This window comes from Ixodes scapularis, unplaced genomic scaffold (genome assembly GCF_016920785.2).
Source record: "Ixodes scapularis isolate PalLabHiFi unplaced genomic scaffold, ASM1692078v2 ptg000292l_1__unscaffolded, whole genome shotgun sequence".
NCBI classification, from domain to species: Eukaryota; Metazoa; Arthropoda; class Arachnida; order Ixodida; family Ixodidae; genus Ixodes; species Ixodes scapularis.
In genome coordinates this window covers 312,760-320,735 of record NW_024609951.1, presented here as the reverse complement: position 1 = coordinate 320,735, position 7,976 = coordinate 312,760, and the positions used below count along the sequence as shown (strand labels likewise).

General features: G+C 46.3%; 1 pseudogene; it reads right to left on the bottom strand.

Annotated features, from left to right (window-relative positions):
- Positions 1 to 263: 263 nt before the first annotated feature.
- LOC120845933 lies at positions 264 to 1,910 on the bottom strand (annotated as a pseudogene).
- Positions 1,911 to 7,976: the final 6,066 nt, after the last annotated feature.

Sequence of the window (7,976 nt, the reverse complement as noted above, 5' to 3'; positions counted from 1 at the left end):
CGGACAACCGACCCCATTTGTGGATAGCGCCGACTAAGTGAGCCATCCCGTAATTCATTCTGCCACACGCGGTCTGACGTTGCCGTTCCCCCGCACTCAGGCGAGAAGGAGTAAACCGATGTAAACGCGCCGTGTAAACAGCGCCGGCCAGAGCCACTACGTTCTGGTGGTGGCGGTGGTATACAAGACGAAGAAGAATAAAACTTTATTGTCCCAGCACTGTCAGTGGGGTGACGGATGCAGCCGTCTTATCCACCGCAGTCCTAGAAGACGGCCGAGATCTCCTGGACCCCGGCGGCTTCTTTGGCTTGCCGGATGGCCCAGACCTGATCTTGTGGGTCTGAGCTGAGTAGTAGGGCCTCCCAATGCTCGCGGTCTTGGATTTTGCGGCCATCAATGGTCGGGGCCGCCTGAGAGCATGCCCATAAGGTATGTGGCACATCCGCCTTCTTCTTACAGAATTTACACGTATTTTTAAACTGTCCCGGGTAGAACCGGCCACAGGCCACTGGGTTCGGGTACATGTTGGTTTGGAGAAGGCGCCAGGCCACTGCCTGCTTCTTAGTTAGTTCAGGTTGAGCCGGTGGGTACCGGGCCCGTCCCAGTCGATAATGATTCGTAATTTCTCGATAGGTGAGCATGCGGTCTCCTCGCGTTCACGGTTGGGCGGGCTCACTGGCTCGGCGTGTAAAACCTCGAGCTACTGTGTGAGCCGCCTCGTTGCCTGGAAGCGAGGAGTGCGCGGGTGCCCAAATAATTTGGATCGTCCCGCGTTGCCGCTGTTGGTGATGGTCACCGTACGTTCTTAAAATTTTGAGCGCCTCTGACGAGACGCGCCCCTTCGCGAAATTTTGGATGGCGATCTTCGAGTCACTTATATTAATTTTAGCTTTGGTGGAGGCCACCGCTAGTGCGATGGCCGCCTCCTCCGCTGTCTCGGGGTTGGCCGTCGCCACGGTTCCGCTTACGAGGGGCTCCCCGTCCGCGCCCACCGCTACGACGGACATGCCCTTGCAATTTCGATATTCTGCGGCATCTACATAAACGACGTCCTCGGCGTCTTGGTATATTCGTTCCATGTTGCGAGCCCTTGCCTCCCGTCTCTCCTTATGGTATTCCGGGTGCATGTCCTTAGGCAGTGGAGGGATTTTGAGGTCTCTCCTGATACTCTTTGGTATGTCTCCCTTAGCTCCGTTTTGTGATTCGTAGTGGACGTTGAGTTTCTTTAGAATGCGCCGCCCCGTGGGGCTCTGTGTTAGTCTCTCATACTGTGCAATGGTGTGCGCTTTTACGAGTTCATCTAAAGTGTTATGTGGCCCTAACTCTAAGAGCTTGTTGTTGGGTGTTGTGATGGGGACGCCAATTGCTTGCTTGTAAGCCCTTCGTATCAGTCCTTCCATTTTGTGCTTTTCGGTGAACCCGAATACTAGATACGGCGCCACATAGACGACTCGGCTAATGATGAAGGCCTGCACTAAGGGAATTAGGCCGGCCTCCCTCATGCTGCAACGCCTATTGGCAATTCTTTTGATCAGCCTAATTGTTTGTTGCGTGCTATTTTCCAGCGCCTTTAGTGTTTCGTTGTTTCTGCCCTCCGCATTCACCCGGAGTCCTAGCACCTTGATTTGATCCACGATGGGGATCGCATCCCCGTTCGCTTTTATAGTAATGCTTGGTGCCCCTCCGTACTGTTTTCTAGTGGTGGGATACACAAACAGGAGCTCTGATTTCTGCGGCGAGCAACTGAGCCCCCTTTCCGTCGCGTAGCGATCGACTGCCTCCGCTGCTCGCTGTAGCGTTTCTTCTATTTGAGCCCCACTGCCGCTTGTCACCCATAGGGTAACATCGTCGGCGTAGAGACTGTGGTTGAGGCCCTTGACCTTATCTAGGATTTTTTGCAAGCCGATCATCGCTACGTTGAACAGAAAGGGAGACGGGAGCGAACCTTGCGGTGTACCCCTGCTGCCTAGCTCTATTTCTTCGGATTTTATGTCTCCTATCGAGAGTTTGGCCGTGCCGTTCGAGAGAAATTCCCGAACGTAGGTGTAGGCTTTGCGCCTACCCCCAAGTCCCGAAGGTTTTCCAGAACCGCCTTGTGTGTAACGTTGTCGAAGGCTTTGGTGAGGTCCAAGCCCAGGATGGCTTTCAGCCCCGCTGCCCTGCCCCGGGCGTCGAGTATTTGGTGTTTGATTTGGAGCATTACGTCCTGCGTCGAGAGATGCGGTCTGAGCCCAATCATTGTGTGTGGATACAGTCCCCGGTCCTCCATGTGGTTGCTTAGACTCGTGAGACCGACGTGCTCCATCAGTTTCCCCACGCAGGAAGTCAGGGAAATGGGCCGGAGGTTCTCGATCTGTAGTTTCTTACCGGCTTTGGGGATCATGACCACTCGCGCAGTCTTCCACTGCTGCGGTATTTCGCCCCGCTCCCAGCACTCGTTCATGTATGTCGTAATTGCTTCAATCGACTCGTCGTTCAGGTTTCTGAGTGTCTTTTTGGTGATGCCATCTGGGCCCAGCGCTGACTTTGTGCGTAGTCGGAGTATCTAGCCGTCACTTCGGCCTCCGTGATCTCCTCGTCTAGCGTAAGGGTTGTCCCTACCCTATTGGAAAACCCCAATATAAACAGCGTATTATGGATATTGGTAAACAATATATTTTTATTGTATTGCAATACAATATAGACAGTGTATTGGAAAACATTACATTTATTGTATTGTATTACAATAAGGATTTGTTATGGGATTCCAATATCCATAATACGCTGAAAATATTGGAATCCAATACCGTATAAACCCTTATTGGATCCCCATATGTCGTATGGGGATCCAATAAGGGTTTACGATTCCAATATACTCAGCGTATTATGGATATTGGAATCCAATATATTATATCGGCTACCAATAAAACTATATACGAGTTGGAATATCACGTTTAGCGCAATATTTCTCTGCAACGCAGTCTCTTCTTGTGTGTATTTCTGAGTGATAAATTAAAAAAAATGTTGCTGTTGTCAAATTGTGAATAAAGAAGCAAAACACCGGACTTATCAATTCCAAATATATTTAACATATTCCTGAACTGGAGGATCTGGCATTTACTGCAAAAGAAAGTCAATTGGTTAGGACTCTCATTCAAAAACTTGATGTTTGAAAACAGAATGTGAAATCCTCACCTTAATGAAAACAGCACCTGCTAGCTGTAGCCATATAGAAACTGCAAAATAAAAATTTGTGATTAGTTTGCGACAAGTAGCAATCCTTCACCAAGCCGGATAGATTCAAAATTATGTCTGCGTTTGATTGTGGAAAAATAAGCTTCAATGCCAGTGCCACAGGTCATTCTGAGCTCGGTCAATTAAATATATGTATCCGCTCGTCTGGCTTCACAATTCCTGCTTCACACCTAACTAGAGTATCTGGAATGCTCACCTTTGAGGAAAAACGAACTGGTGCTTGCTTGCTTGTAGGCCGTAGAAACTGGAAGAGAGATTTGCGGTTAGTTGCGTCCAAGTAGCAGTTACTTTGAGTAGCCACGTAAAGTACACCAAGTCTGAAAGATTCAAAATTACATGCGCGAGACATAGATATCCTCTTGCGACGTAACTGGGCACGTATCAATGTCGCCCGCTTGTATTACAGAAAAATAAGCTTCAATGCAGGAGCTCCCAGTCGTTCTGAGCTCCGTCAATTAAAAATGCTGTACCGGTCATATGGCCTCAGTATTCCTGCTTCGGGAATCTGGAAGTCTCACATTTAAAGAAAAGCAAACTGGTACCTGCTGGCTCCTAGGCTGTGGAAACTGCCAGAAAGATTTACGATTAGCTGCGTCCAAGTATCAATTTGTTGACCAGCCACCTACAGCACACTAAGCCGGATAAATTCAAAATTACATGTGCGTGACATAATATGCCTCTTGTGACAAAACTGGGCACACGTTTTGTCGCCTACAGCAACACTGAAGCCAGACAGACAAGCGGTACGGCACCTTTAATTGACGGAGCTCAGAACGAGTAGGGACGCTTTCACTGAAGCTTGTTTTGCTGCAATACACACGTGTATTGCAGCAAAACAAGCTTCAGTGAAAGCGTCCCCAGTCGTTCTGTCAATTAAATATGCCGTACCGCTTGTCTGGCTTCAGTATTGCTGCTTCAGAGCAATCTAGAAAATCTAGAATCCTCACCTTTGAACGAGAACGAACTGGCGCCGGCTGGCTTGTGGGCAATGGAAACTGCAAGAGAGGTTTGCGATTAGTTACGTCCAAGTAACAATTTTTTTGGGTAGCCACCTACAGCACACTCAAAATTACATGCACGGGACAGAGATGCCTCATGCGACGGAACTCCCTTCGTCCTTGTTTTCTGTTAACTCTGCTCACCTTCACCACTCGCCTACGATTTCTGCGCTACTTCTTTAATCTCGATTCCCTGGTTCCCAAAGGCCATGCCATGGCTTGCGCCAGTCACGGATCTGTCAGCTCTGCGACTGGCGCTATTGTGGCAAAGACGCCACAGCACCTGGCGCTTGATGTGCTCTTTCAATATTTTGAGCACGGCTCAAAACAGGTGGATGGGTGTCTGGTATGCCCATTGCTTATTTGCGAATCGTTCCGAATCAGAGGGTAGGCGCTTCTGCGACCTGGGCGCATGCTCGGTATTTTACAATAGTTGAAACCGAACTCTGCAGAAATCTTGAAACATAACAAACATAATGTGCACGCCAAAAGGCATAGCAAATGAAACACCCACCATCTATCTATTTTCGTTTCTTGTCCGCAAGAAGCTGTCGTGTATGTAGCCTTCCTTGCTTAAGCCGTTCCTTCCTAGTGTCCCGGTTGGTCTAGTCTTGATGAATCGTCGGTGGAGACCTGAGGAGCGGTCAACAGCAGATTAGACCTTTTTGAGACAGAACCATATGCTTGCTGAGAGGAAGTACACCCAAACGAATCTCAGGCATGTCATTTATAGTGCGTTTTAAATTGAGACGCATGATGTAAAATGAGACGTCAATACTGACGCACCCCTTTTGCGAACCCAAAATTTTGAAGGCCTTGTCCCCCTTAGCTAGGGGGACAAGGCACATGAATCCCGGCATGTGGATGAAATTTTTACCTTAACATCCCGACTCAATGCCCATCCCTGAATATTCGACCACCACACTTTTAGAAAAAAAATATTTTTTTTAGAAAACACCGAGTCATCTACCACCCCTACATACGCCTGAACCATGCATACTCGTACCGTGGCTTGTTTGCTCCGTGCCACCCCCGAGTTAATTCGGGCTGACAATGTTTTTTTTTTTTTCAAATGGAACTTACATTCTTAGTTTTGGTTTGTCTTGTAGAAGCAGGTGGATACTTTTATAAAGCTTCCTCCCTATGCGCTTCCGAGTCAACATTTTTGCAATGGCCTACCCCCGGGCTTTGATTTTGCGCTCCTTGATGAATGCTGAAACTCACATAGGCGGGCAATAGCTCGCCTTGAAAATACTTGCTTTTGGTGGCCGAGAACAAACTCGTGTTCCTGATCGGCAGCCACTTGCTGCCAAGAATTGCTGCACACATCCTAAAGATTAGTCTAACACAGATGCTTTGGCCGGACAGAGACACAAAAGCCTGAAACAAGGCCACTATACAGACAGAAAATAGAGTGTCTGTGAGGAATGAAACAAACAACTCAGATAGGCATTAATCACTCACCTTGAAAACACTTGCCATGCGCGGCAAAAAACAAACTTCTGGCCTTGATTGGCTGGTTCTTGCCACCAAGACATGCATGTATAAGAAAGAACCCGGTCTTAATTAAACTTGGGTGCTTTTGCAGAAGAGAGACAACAAAATACTAGTGCAAGACCACTACACATAGGAAATGGCATCCAAAAGGAATGAAACTCAAAACTGATATAGGTGGGCAATAGCTCACCTTGAAAATACTTGCTCTTAGTGGCCGAGAACAAACACGTGTTCCTGATTGGCAGCCATTTGCTGCAAAGAATACCTGCAGATATCCTAAAGAACCGAGTCTTAGTCTAACACAGATGCTTTGACCGGACAGAGACACAAAAGCCTGACACAAGACCACTATAAAGACATGACATAGAGTGTCTGTGCGGAATGAAACACAAAACTCAGATAGGCGTCAATCACTCACCTTGAAAACACTTGCCATGTGCGGCAAAGAGCAAACTTCTGGTCTTGATTGGCTGGTGCTTGCCACCAAGACCTGCATGTATAAGAAAGAACCCGGTCTTAGTCAAACTTGGGTGTCTTGCAGAAGAGAGACAACAAAATACTAATGCAAGACCACTACACATAGGTTATGGCATTCAAGAGGAATGAAATACAAAACTCATATAGGCGGGCAATAGCTCACCTTCAAAACACTTGCTCTCGGTGGCCGAGAACAAACTTGTGTTCCTGATTGGAAGCCATTTGCTGCGAAGAATACCTGTAAATATCCTAAAGAACCCAGTCTTAGTGTAACACAGATGCTTTGGCCGGACAGAATACAAAAGTCTGATACAAACCACAAAAAGCAGGAAATAGTGTCTGCGAGAGATGAAAAAAGACCCAAGTGGAGAGGCTCGTTCTGTTTCACGTTAGTCAAATAGTGTAGCTCATTTTGCTAAAACGATGCATATTTGCTAAAAAAAGTATCTATATTTTGCCCCATTTAGCACAGTTTACTGCCGAGGGTACCTGCACACCAGAATAAGTCAGAATTAGTCAGTTTTTTTTTCTTCTTTTGATGAGCGACTACAGAATCATAAACAATGATGAAACAAAATATGAACCCAGCAAGACAGGCTAGTTTGCCTTGATGCAAGCACAGTGCCTCGGCCAACCAAATGAGGTTCTATTCTTTATCACGTCATATTTGGTGGGAATAGTAAAGTAAAGGAAAATAAGGCAACCTCTCTTCTAGCCGACAGCTGCAAACAAAATTCATATACCTCGATGAACGACCTGGAAATAAAATTGGGTGGTTACCAAGTGGTTGAAGGTGTCAAATTTCAAACTTACAGAATGTAGTTTTGGTTTAAGTCCTCCTGGTGTATATTTTTATCCTTATAACTATATTTACGTTGTTTTTTTTGTATTTTTGAGGCACAAGTACTTAATTTATACGCTAATTCACCTTTAGAAGCGTTTTAATTACACTCCATGCCTTTCTAGTGCTCGTAATTGATTCTTGGTGAAAGCGGTCTTAAATTTTTCTTTTCTTGCTGTCGCTGCTGCTTGCTTTCTCACCTTTAGAATGCTGACAACTCGACACAAAAGTAATGAAAATGTGTTTAAAATGTCATGAATATCAGCATTTCCAAGCTGTACCCCTGCTTCATGCCCCGACCATGCCACCATACCATAGCTGAGTGCAGGGACAAATGGTCCCAGGTTTGTCACCCGACCGTTTTTTGGGCTTACGGCGTGGCGCGACTCATGCAGCACCTATGCTTCGCGATGGAGCCAGTGAGCGAGGTGTGACACACTAGAGCTGTGCAAGCCACAGCTTTACAGCCTGCAAAGCGTGGGAAGATCCCTCTCCCTTTGCAGAGCTGGCATTAGCTCACCGAGAAGCTATTGCAAGCACTAGAAAGCCACAGAGTGTGAATAAAAGCGCTTCTGAAAATCAATTAGTGTGTAAATTATGCATCTATATGTTAAAACTTAAAAAAAGTATATATGTATATATATATATCTATTTAAATACTAAAAAAGGCAAAAAAGAAAAAAAAATGTTTCCAGGTGGGCTTGCACCCAGAGCTCCACGGCCCTTGAATTCAGTTCCCTAAAGCCCGCTTCAGACGGAACAATTTCGCCCAGCAACTTCATGTCGCAACACCAGCAACACGGGCCGCCCGCGTTCACACGCAGCAACCGAATTGCTACGACTTGCCATCATCATCATGAAATTTTATTTTTCTTACAGTATTTAGACGCACAGTTATATCCTAAAAACATGTTTTTATATCTTTAAAT